Source organism: Peromyscus maniculatus, chromosome 14, assembly GCF_049852395.1.
Source record: "Peromyscus maniculatus bairdii isolate BWxNUB_F1_BW_parent chromosome 14, HU_Pman_BW_mat_3.1, whole genome shotgun sequence".
Lineage (NCBI taxonomy): Eukaryota > Metazoa > Chordata > Mammalia > Rodentia > Cricetidae > Peromyscus > Peromyscus maniculatus.
Genome location: NC_134865.1, coordinates 39,486,843 through 39,498,639, shown reverse-complemented (window position 1 = coordinate 39,498,639; position 11,797 = coordinate 39,486,843).

Here is an 11,797-nt window from a genome sequence, read left to right as displayed (position 1 = left end):
TAGGCATAGGACCAAATACTGGCCAATGCCCTTCTTTGTTTATTGTATGTTAAATTATTTATGATAATCTTTGATGGGATAACTCTCATTGTAGTGTATTTAAACCAAGTCCGAAACTTAACACTTTTCAAATTAAAAAGTAGACTTGATTTCACCTTCTCTTGAATATGGGCCATTCTTAGGCAAATATTTCTTCTAATCAACAGATTGAAACAGAAGTGATAATAGATGACTCTCAGGCTAGGGACCCACCCTCCTCCTCCTTCTCTCTTCCTTTCTTCTCTCCTCCCTTCTCTCTTCTACCCTCCCTTTCCCTCTCTCCTACATCACCCCTCTTTTCCCTCCTCTTTCCTCTCCTTCTCCTGCCCTCCTCCTCTTCTTCTTTCTCCCTAATCCTTCTCTCTGTAGACACTTTATAATCCAAATACTCTCAATTGCCATATTTATGAACAAAATAAATATTGTCATTGTTTTAGCTACTAAGATTTGTGTGACAGTTTATTGTAAATCAATGGATAGACTAAGCCCTTACATCCCCCCCAACAGTCAGTATAATTACAACTGAATTTCTTTCTCATTATGGATCTCCTTACTCTCGTCCTCTCCTTCGTTGCTATTAAAATCTCTTTTTATGGTGCCATTACCATTGCCACTATTCATTATAAAAACAGTGTTCATCCCCCTCACAGCTGTTGCCATTCTGCCAACAAAGTAGAACTGAATATGCAAATTTAGTTTACATAGAGGCACAGTTATTACACAACAGTTTCCCAAAATAATGACATGGGAATCAATTTCTCTCATATGAAAGTCTAAGCTGGTATTTCTGGCAGATAGGTCCCATGAAGAAGTCCTTAATTTCTCTTTTGGCTCTGCCATTATCAGAATTCTGCCTGGAATCTTCTGTTCAACTAGATGGCTGTTCTAGTTCCTATAACCATACAGCTCTGTAGCTTTATTTGCTTTTGACTGGCTTTTAAAAATATTAATTTGGTGATTTACTCTATATCCTTAGTTTCTCACTAGCTAGTGATACTTCTGACTTAACAGGCTAAAACTGTTGACTTTCACTAATTTCTCATTTTCACCAGTGAGTGGTGTCTTTTGTGTCTCAAAAATGAATTGTGGGCACTGGAGAGATGGCTCAGTGGTTAAGAACACTTCCAGAGGTCATGAGTTCAATTCCCAGCACCCACATGTCAGCTAATAGCTTACTGTAACTACAAGATCTGACACCCTCACACAGACATGCATACACGCAGAACACCAATGCACATAAAATAAAAATGAATAAATTATTTTTTTAAAAAAAGAAAGAAAAAGAAAAATGAACTGTAAGGTGAGCTATTTTAGGTGAATATTGGAGAGTGAAACCCAAAACAAAAATCAGTGGGACAGGGGAAAGAGCAGAGTTAAGGAATGGTAAGGAGTTGAGTTCATTGAATTTGAAATGCCAGCTAGACAAGCCAATAGAGAAGTTACTAGAAGCACAAGACTTTGAATAGAGAGATGGCTTAGTGGATAAGTGTGCTTGCTGGGCAAGTATGATAACCTGAATTTAGAACCAGAACCCACATAAAATGCCAGGCATGGGGACTGAAGAGAGAGATCAGTGGTTAGGAGAAAGTACTGCTCTTGCAGAAGACCCAAGTTCGATTCCCAGCACCCATATCAGGTTTATCACAACTGTCTGTAATTTCAGCTCCTGGAGGGCCAATGCCTCCTTCTGCACACTGTGAACACTGTTTGAGAGTGTACACACACACACACACACACACACACACACACACACACACACACACACATACACACACACACACACAATAAAAAAATCAGTTTTTAAAAATTCAGGCATGGCTGGGCGGTGGTGGCACACGCCTTTAGTCCCAGCACTCAGGAGGCAGAGCCAGGAAGATCTCTGTGAGTTCAAAGCCAGCCTGGTCTACAGAGCAAGATCCAGGACAGGCACCAAAAATACATGGAGAAACCCTGTCTGGAAAAACAAAAAACAAACAAACAAACAAAAAAAAAAGGTCAGGTATGGCTATGCTAATAAGGGTGGGTGATGAAAAGAGGAAGATCATTGAAAATTGTTGGTGACCACCTAGCTCCAGGTTCAATGAGAAATCTTGTCTGAATGAAATAAAGCAGAGTGTGATAGAACGGGCCACTCAGCATCTTCCTCTGATGTATATGTGGGCTCTCACACCACACACTTTTGTGCTTGTACTATATTTACACACATACACAAAGAAAGAAAGAGGGGAGATTTTTTGAAAGCATTAAAATTGGAAATTTGGGTCATGTGACATTTATAGGAGTAGGTGAATAAGGATAGCATCTGAAATGGGGGCATATGAGAGGTCAAGTACTTAGCACAGAGAAGGTCCTGCTTGCTATCTGTTCAATTATTTTTAACTGTTTGTGCTGAGCAGATAAGAGGGCATTGGGCTGGAGTTACACATTGTCAGAACAATGTTAAAAGCTGTTGAGTCACAGTTATTAGTAAGTCTTTAATATATGCTTTCCCCCACCCCCACCATCCTCCCTTGTTTGGTGTTTGGTTTCTTGAAACAGGGTTTCATTAAGTAATCTGGGCTGACCTCAAACTCACATGTAGTCCCAGCAGGCCTTGAATTTGTGACCTTTCTTCCTCAACCTCCCAGTGCTGAGGTTATAGATGTGTGCTTCAGCATCCTGATAATGGTGCCTTTTAATGTTACATTTCCTTTAAGTAAGCTAAGATGTTGGGGATTAGGATGATTTTAATCTTGCCTATCAGGTTATCGTTGTTTTAGTATTAGCTGCTTTGAAAACTCGGCAGATGTGTTGAGGAAGCCAGCCATAGAGAAGTCACTGTTGATGGCTCCTAGAACACAGCCCTGGCTCCTGAAGGCACTGCCACACACAGATGTTTCAAATAGCAAGTAGTAAATTTTTTTTGCCATTAAAAGCCATTTCCACCCTGGCCAAAGCAGGAGACTTGACTTGTTCTAGACTTTATCTAGAATAAACCCAGTCCTCCGTTTACATGAATTTATGTGATTGGCATAGACACCCTTGACACACACCCCTCTGGCTACATAATCAGATGATCTGGTGCTGAAATTTCAGGCCTATTAAAGGATTTCTCTGGAGTGGTCTTTTCTTGTCTACTTTTGGTCTTCATCCTTAGAGCAGGGTGATGGAGTAACATGAAAGAGAAATGATAATGGAAGCGGCAGCGGCGGCAACGGCGACAGACAGTGGTGACAGGGGCAATAATGATGAAAGGCAGCTGAAGAGTGCCAGAGAGTGGCCAGGAAAGACAGACTAGTAACAGGAGCAAAAGGTGAATGAGGAAAGAGAACAAAGGCTAACAAAAGATAAAGGCTGTGTGTAAAGAGAAGAGAAAGTGCAGGCTGTGCTGCCTGGAAGAGTTCCAGAAAGATGCCAGGCCTTGGAGATGCACTCTCAGACACATTGCTATTAATAACTGAGGATGACAAAACCCTAAATCCAGCACCTCTGACACTTGCCGTTGTAGGGCTGAGGCTCCCAGCACCCAGGGCTGAATGGAAGCAGAGACACTAGAAAAAACTACCTGCTGTAGTGTATGCTGTCTGCCTCCGCTGCATACAACTGCCTGAAGCTGGGGACTATAAGGGCTGACATGTGTGGAGCATCAGTGGGTGACCACAGTACAAAGCAACCAGCCTTCAACCTGAGTTCAGAGAGCCATAACACTCTGGCTTTCAAAGACTGGAACAACATTGGACCCTAGCTCTTAAGAACTATAAGCCTCTGGTTTTGGCTGTCAAGCCTCTAACCCTTGGGCACTCAGAGGCCTGGTATTTCCAGGACAAGAAAAGCTTCTCGCCCACCCACAATTCTTATCCACATAGAATAGAAACACCCAAGCCAGCTATAAGGCCTTTAAGGGCTGTTACACAAGCTTCCTATGGCAAAGATAGAACAAGTGATGCCCACACCACAGAATTTGAGGGATCTCCTAAATGACTCTTGGCCCAAATAGTTCTACTCCACCCAATTGTTTCCTTAATTCTTTTCTTGAAAGCATCCCATTAAGAGATTCATTCCTATTGTTCCTTCTCCAAATGTTCTCTATTAAGTCCAGGCTGGCTCCAAGTTCCTCAGGGAAAAGTGGCGGACAGAACAAACATCTGTTGATATTGTTCCTTCTCCAAATGTTCTCTATTAAATGCAGGCTGGCTCCAAGTTTTGCCTTAGGGAAAAGCAGCAGATAGAAGGATTGAGAGCAAATGGAGAATATGTGTGGCAGGGTCTTTATCCCATTTACTCTGTTCTTGTCTAACAGCTCACCAGTGGATTTTCCTCTCGGTGGCTGGCCAAGGAAATAAGATCTAGCTGAGTGAGTAAAAGGGATTGTACTGGACTCAGGATAGAAGGAACGGAGCAGGATGAATGTCAAGTATACATCAGATAAAGGGCATAGACATAAAGAAAATAAGGAGCTGAGTGGAAGAAGTCAAAGAGAACCAGATTGATGAAGTGCCTGCCCTGGGCAGCCCAACAACTATCTGGAGTCTGAGTTCCAAGACGAGTGCTAACAACTGTGACAACGCCTGCATGTGCCTTATTGTTTGCAAGCTTATCTATCTAGTCACTCCTCCACTGATCAGGGAAGCAAAAGAGAACTAAATTAGAACCATCCCATGACCTTGTGACATTTAGAGCCTAGTGGGACTATAGTTCCATAATGAGATGTCTCCATGACAAGTGATGGGAAAAACATGTTGATCTATGAGGATTAGGTCTCACTGATCAAGTTGGGGATAGCCAGCTCTCCTGAGGAAGTGGTACCTGGCATACAAACAAGCAAACAAACAAAAAAGGTCGTTTCAGCAAGGAGGGTGAAATAAGTATTCTAGGCAGAAACAACACCACATCTCCATTCTCCAGATGACAAAAAATGTTGTAAGGATGCTAGACTGGTAGAGGCCTGGGTTCTGGGTCTTGCTAGGGTCCTGGGTTCTTCACTTTCTGTGTGTAATCTACCATAAGCCATCTTTTGGCTTTTCAGACTCTAAATCACCTTCCAGCAGCAAAGCTTAAAGTACTTTTATCTGAGCACTTGTAAAGAGATGGTTCATAAAGACCATATAACATGATAGCCTCATGCCTGTTGGAAAAGCTATTATCAAAAAGAAAAGAGAAACTAGGAATTTAGCTCAGTGTTCAAGTCCTTGCCTAACAGACTCTAGGTCCTGGACTGTATAACCAACCTGGGAAAAAATAAAAAGACAAAAAAATAAAAAGTGTTGTGGGAAAAAAGGTAACTCATAGATGTCATGGATGGAATGTAAATTGATACACATATTACTGATAAAATAAAAATATAACCACCATGCAATCCAGAATCTAACTGCTGGGTGTATAGCTAAAGGAAATAAGATCTGTATACTGGCTAGGTGGTAGTGGCACATGCCTTTAATCCCAGCAGTTATAAGGCAGGGGCAGGTGGATCTCTATGAGTTTAAGGCCAGCCTGATCTACAAAATGAGTTCCAGGAAAGTCTGGGCTGTTACACAGAGAAACCCTAGCTTGAAAACCAAAAGAAAAGAAAGACCAGTATACTGATGAAATATCAATATTTCCATGTTCATCACAGGATTATTTAATGTCCATGAAAAAACCAACTTCACTGTACATTACTGTTTGGCAAAGAAAATGTGGCATGCGCACACACACACACACACACACACACACACACATAAACATTATTCAGACAAGAGAAGGAAATCCTATTGTGACAACATGCAGACTATAGGACAATAGAACATCATGCTAAATGAAGGAAATCACACACACAAAGACAAATACTTTATTGTGGGGGCCCACAGAGGCTCCCTAGTAAGACCTTACTTAAGGTCCGAGAATCTGAGCCTGCTTTACCCAGCAGAGTTGCATAATGAGATGATTTAGCCACAGGCATGGTTACCAGATGTTTTGAAGGGTCTACACTTGGCTGTCCATTGAAAAGGAGAGGTCTTTTGCCTCTCCCCTGGCTAGTGTATTAAAAACTATATTAGAATAAATCTCGAGGCAACTGGGGCCCTCCCAAAGCTATCCTGTGTCTCTGTCTTTCTTGTCATCTCCACCTATATTTCCATCTAATACTTCTTCATTCCTCTCTTCCCCAAAGAACTCTTTGACAGGTGGGAGCTGGACTCCCACATATAGTCCAGAAGGTGGAACTTGGGTACGGAGGATAAAGAGAAGGAAAACTGCAGGTTAAGTGGGCATGCTCAGATAATTAATTGGAGTGCAGTGATTTTCTTTTCTTTGGGAGTAAAATTGTAAATATAGAACAGGGTAATAGTAGGCTGCAAGTCTTTATCATCTATCTATCATCTATCTATCATCTATCTATCTATCTGTATCTGTCTACTAAGTTAGATCTAAAGTTATATATAAATAAGTCATAAAAATTTAGGTGAAGTTTGAGAAATATAGGCTTTAGGGATAGGGATATTGTGAAGAGTTAATAGAAAGTAACTTAGGAAGCCAGGTAGTGGTGACGAATGCCTTTAATCCCAGCACTCAGGAGGCAGAGCCAGGAGGATCTCTGTGAGTTCGAGGCCAGCCTGGACTACCAAGTGAGTTCCAGGAAAGGCGCAAAGCTACACAGAGAAACACTGTCTCAAAAAACCAAAAAAAAAAAGAAAAAGAAAAAAGAAAGAAAGAAAGAAAGGAAGGAAGGAAGGAAGGAAGGAAGGAAGGAAGGAAGGAAGGAAGGAAGGAAGGAAGGAAGGAAGAAAAACTAAGGGTAGAATCGTCTTCCCAAGCACAGGACCTAAGATGCAGAAAGCAGCATCCACAGCCGAGCAACCACTGCAGACTTGGCAGGTCTGAGCGAGCAGTGGCTTCAGAAGCCCCCATCGCAAGCAGCAGCAGCAGCAGTGGGAGCAGCAGCTGAGCTAGCATCAGCATCAATGAGACCCACGGGGCATCATTGGGTGGCAGGCAAGCAGATGCTGAGAAAGCCAGTTGGAGCACAGGGGTCTGCACACTTTCTGCCATGGTGGGGCCTCAGTAAGAACACAGTCAGCCAGGGTGTTTGTGAGGACATGGCTGGAGGCTATACTCTGCAGCCTTGATGAACTGGGTGAGAGAAGGCATACAAGCGGCTGCAGCTTGGAGAGTGCAGCAGAGACTTCGGATCCCAGAGGCCTGAGCAGGTCTGTCACCCAGAGCCAGAGTCCGCAGCAGCCATAGCTGAGCAAAGGACATCCCAGGAGAGCACAGGTGGAGAGCCAAGCAGTCAGCTGGAGGGCGAGTGCACAGGGCACCTTAGCTGCTGCTTGAGAGACAAAACCTCTGGAGAAAGATGCCCACGGGGTGTGCACCCAATGGGTCAGGGAACAGGTGCCTCTGTGTCTGAGTGTGCCCAGCTGACCGTACATTCCAGGGACACTGGGGCTCTGGGCAGGCAGGCATGGGAACTGCTGAGACTGACGCAGCCCAAGTTCCCAGCGACAGGGTACAACCAGAGCCATAGAGCTTCCCTGGGGTGTCATTTGGCCCTGTATATAAGGCAGCACACAAATGACACAAGGCCAGCAGCAGAGCAGATAACATGCCAGGGTGCAGTGGCCATGACTGGCTGTGGCTAGGTTTCCTCCAGGATTCCAGGACCCAGGGTGCTGAATGAGAGCCGTAGCTCATAGTGACTGGGAGGCACCTTGAGCCCTTGTGACACAAGATGATTGAGAGCCTCAGGACATTGGGGTCTCTGGGCTTGCAGCCTGGAGATGGAACAGAAATGGGACAGAACTAGCAGCCAAAGCCCCACAGTTTCCATTTGCTGGCAGTGAACAAATGTGTGACTCCTTTAAGAGACGGCTTCCTGGTTCATGCTGGCTGTAAGCAGCTGAGCTGTGGTGACACCACCTTTGGCCTGGATTAAATTTCCTAGGGGAAGGCTATGGCCATAAAGTACCACTGTAACCAAGAGTGAAAGTTTCAGAGATGCTTGTTTGAACTGGGTTGTTGCATTCAAGGGAACTGCAACAAGTTTTTGGTTGTGGGTCTCTTCATATTTGGAGCTTTTGCTTCAGAGTCATTATGACTTGGACAGCTATACAAAGACTTCAGGGTAGCTGGTGAGCCAGGCCCTGGTCTTGGGCTTTCAGTGGAATATTAAGATTGGTATCAGAACTGAATTTTTTAATTTTTCAGATTTAAGAAATGGAATGGACAGGAGTGGTTCAATTGCAATGGGACAGTTTTGATTTCACCTACACATACACACACACACACACACACACACACACACACACACACACACACATACACACACATAATCAACTATGATGACTTACAAACTGGTTTGTATAGAAATGGAACTGTTTTGTTTTTTCTACCCAGGCTCAAGACATAGCTTCAAAAAATATGAAATGAGGGGGAGTTGTTATATTTCTTGGTTTATTTAATTTAAAAAATGTACTAATAAGTAGGAGTTTGGATAAAGTTTTTGCTGTTGTGAAGCAGCTCAAACGCAAAAACATTTTCTTGGTTTTTTTTGGTATGGATAATGTTAGCCTATATTAATGTATCCTATGTTTTGTTAGCAATAAATGCAAAAAATTCTATTAAGAAATTGTTTGTAGATGTTTGCTAAAGTTTATGAAGTATAAGTATTTCTATTAAGAGTTTGCTTTTAGATATAAGTTTGTGAGAATTGTAATTGTGTATAGTAATATACTAGAATGTTAACCTGTTAATGTTAATGAACCATGGTAGGGTGATGCTAAGGAGTCCTTAGATTTGATGCAATTGCATCAGGAGTTTACTGATTTATGTGATGCAGTTGCATCAGGAGTTCTATGATTTTAAAAAAAGGTTTGATGCAGGTAAAACTGCTGTAGTCACCTTACACCCATTTAAAAAGGCCATTCCATCTTGATCATCCTCTACTCTTTTACTAGGAGGTATAGCAGCCATAAGGAGCAAGAGCTCTGATTATTCCATCTACTTGCAAGTTCTTAGTGGAAAGCTGATTCAGAGATGCAAAGAGTTAAGCTCTGTACCCTCACTTGAGATCTTTATATTATAAAGAAGGGGGGATTTGTGGAGACCCACAGAGGCTCCCTAATAAAACCTTACTCAAGGTCAGAGAATCTGAGCTTGCTTTACCCAGCAGGGCTGTGTAATAGGACAATTTGGCCAAGGGCATGGTTACCAGGTGTTTTGAAGGGTCTACACTTGGCTGTACATTGTGCTTTGATCTTGAAATGGGGAGGTCTTTTGCTTCTCCTCTGGGTAATGTATAAAAAGCACATTAGAATAAATCTCAAGGCGACTGGGTATTGACCCAGGGCCTTCCCGAAGCTATCCTGTATCTCTGTCTTCCTCTCCATCTAAGTCTATATTTCTAATACTCCCTCACCCCTCTCTCCTCCTGCCTAAGAACCCTTCAACAGGTGGGAGCTGGTCTCTCACAGACTCCCACACTGTACGATCTCATTAATACATGATTCTTAAATGTCAAATTCAAAGCAGCAGAAAGTAGAATAGAACAGTGGTTGTTAATGTTACAAGGGCAGCATGGGGCAATGTGATGAGGTGTTGATGAAAAAGCACAAACTTGGTCACTGGATGAGTTCTGGAGACCTAGAGTACAGCGTGGTAATTACAGGTAACAAATCTCTATGCTTGACTTTTTCAGTGAGAGTAGACCTTCTATGTCATCCTCACATACTGAAAAATGACTATGTGGTATACTGTATTCATTGGCTTATTTGTGACAATTTCACAGCACATATGCATATAGAATATTTTTTCTATTTGCCAGTTATACAAGAAAAAGGCACTTTTTCTTGAAGGAGACCAAGTCACAATAACTACCTATAGCAGATATGTGTTACTGTTTCCCTCTCCACTCCCACTTTGTCCCCACTCCATATAGTGTATGTATGTGCATGTGTGTGAACGCTGGAGGCTGGCTTTGAGTGTCCTCTTGCTCTCCACCTTTTTTTGCTTTTGTTGTTGTTGTTTTGAAATGGGGCCTCTCACTAAACTTAGACCCCATTGATTGGCTGAACTGAGTGGCCAATGTGCTGAGATCTGCCTGTCTCCTCTGCCAACCTCACCCCCAGCACTGGGATTACATATGTGTGCCACCACACTTGGCCTTTACGTGTGTGTTCAGGATCCAAAATCATTTCCCTAACCCTACACTTGGGTGTTTTATATTGGGACCACTCTCACTACTGGTGGACTTCATTGCAGACTCCACTATGAAGTTCTACTGCCATCAATGGTTCTCTGTGTCTCCGGTGGCTACAGTAGACACAAAATCAAGCTCTGCTAATCAGATGTATTTAACAAAACACAAATTAAGAGTGGAACAAAGAGGAGTTGGAGAGATGACTTAAATCCCCCAAACCCACATAAAAAGCCTGGTCCCTCACATATCCATACCCCAGCACTATTGACACACATAGACAGGACACTGAGGCTTACTGGCTTGAGCCTAGCTCCAGAGTCAGTGAGAGACCATGTCACGAGGGGAAAAGGTGAGAGTAATAGAACAGGATGCTTGATTCCCTTCCTTTCTCTAGTCTTCAGGGATGTGCGTGCATGCGTGTGTGTGTGTGTGTGTGTGTGTGTGTGTGTGTGTGTGTGTGTGTGTGCTCTAATCTTGAGCCATCTCTCCATCTTATCCAACTTGCTGTGGAAAATCTCACAGGACATTCGGCTTCTGCCAGTTTGCCAACCCTACTTCTCAAATCTTCACATTGATTCAGTGATTATGGGATAGCCCATCAATGAATTATCCCTTTTGTTCATAAGTGAATGAGAAATGGTCTCTCTGGAGTCATTTGCAACCTATAATTCTGATGGGCATGCTACCACTATAATTCTGATGGGTAAAGCTACTATATAACAAACACTAAATAAAATACTGCTCTTAAAACTATAGCTGGAAGGCAGGTATGATTAATCTTGCTTTATAGAAAAGGAAAAAGAATCCCAAAGAATTTTAAAAGCATATCTAAGGCTGTGTGATCAGTAAATGTCAGACTCCAATGCATCTGTCCCAGATCCTTCAACAAGTCTATGCCCTGGTTTCTCATGCTAGACACATTTCTAATTGCTAAGCAACACGGTTATCTGGATCCCTTTTGACCCAAGAAATTGGAGGGGGGGGACATGTGCACATGCATGTGGAGGCCAGAGGTTGATATCTGGTATCTTTCTTAATTACTCTCTATTTTATGTTTTGATACAGGGTTTCTCACTCAACCTGGAGCTCTCCATTGACTGGCTAACCATTAAGTCTCCACCTATTCAGTGTGAGGTTACAGACTTATGCTGCCATGACCATCTTTTAACATGGGTGCTGGGGAATCTCAACTATTCTCTTACTCACACAGCAAGCACTTTATCCACTAAGCTAGCTCTCTCCCAAACTCCAACTGTCTCGTATTCTTGGGTTTGAAGACTTCATCTCTGGCATTGATCTACCCTAACTTCAGCACATGCTTACCAGGGTTAAATCTCCCTTATCTATTTTGAGCACAAACAAACACCAGAAGAACAGGCCCTGTGGTTTCAGACTAATTGCTACATAGTTCATTGCTCTGTGCATCTGCTGATTTTATTATACTTCATATATTAATCATTTCCTTTTTCCTGAGAGATTTCTTTCTTTCTTTCTTTCTTTTTTTTTTTAAGGTTTATTTATTATGTATACAGTGTTCTGCCCACATGCCAGAAGATGGCACCAGATCAAATTACAGATGCTTGTGAGCCACCATGTGGTTGCTGG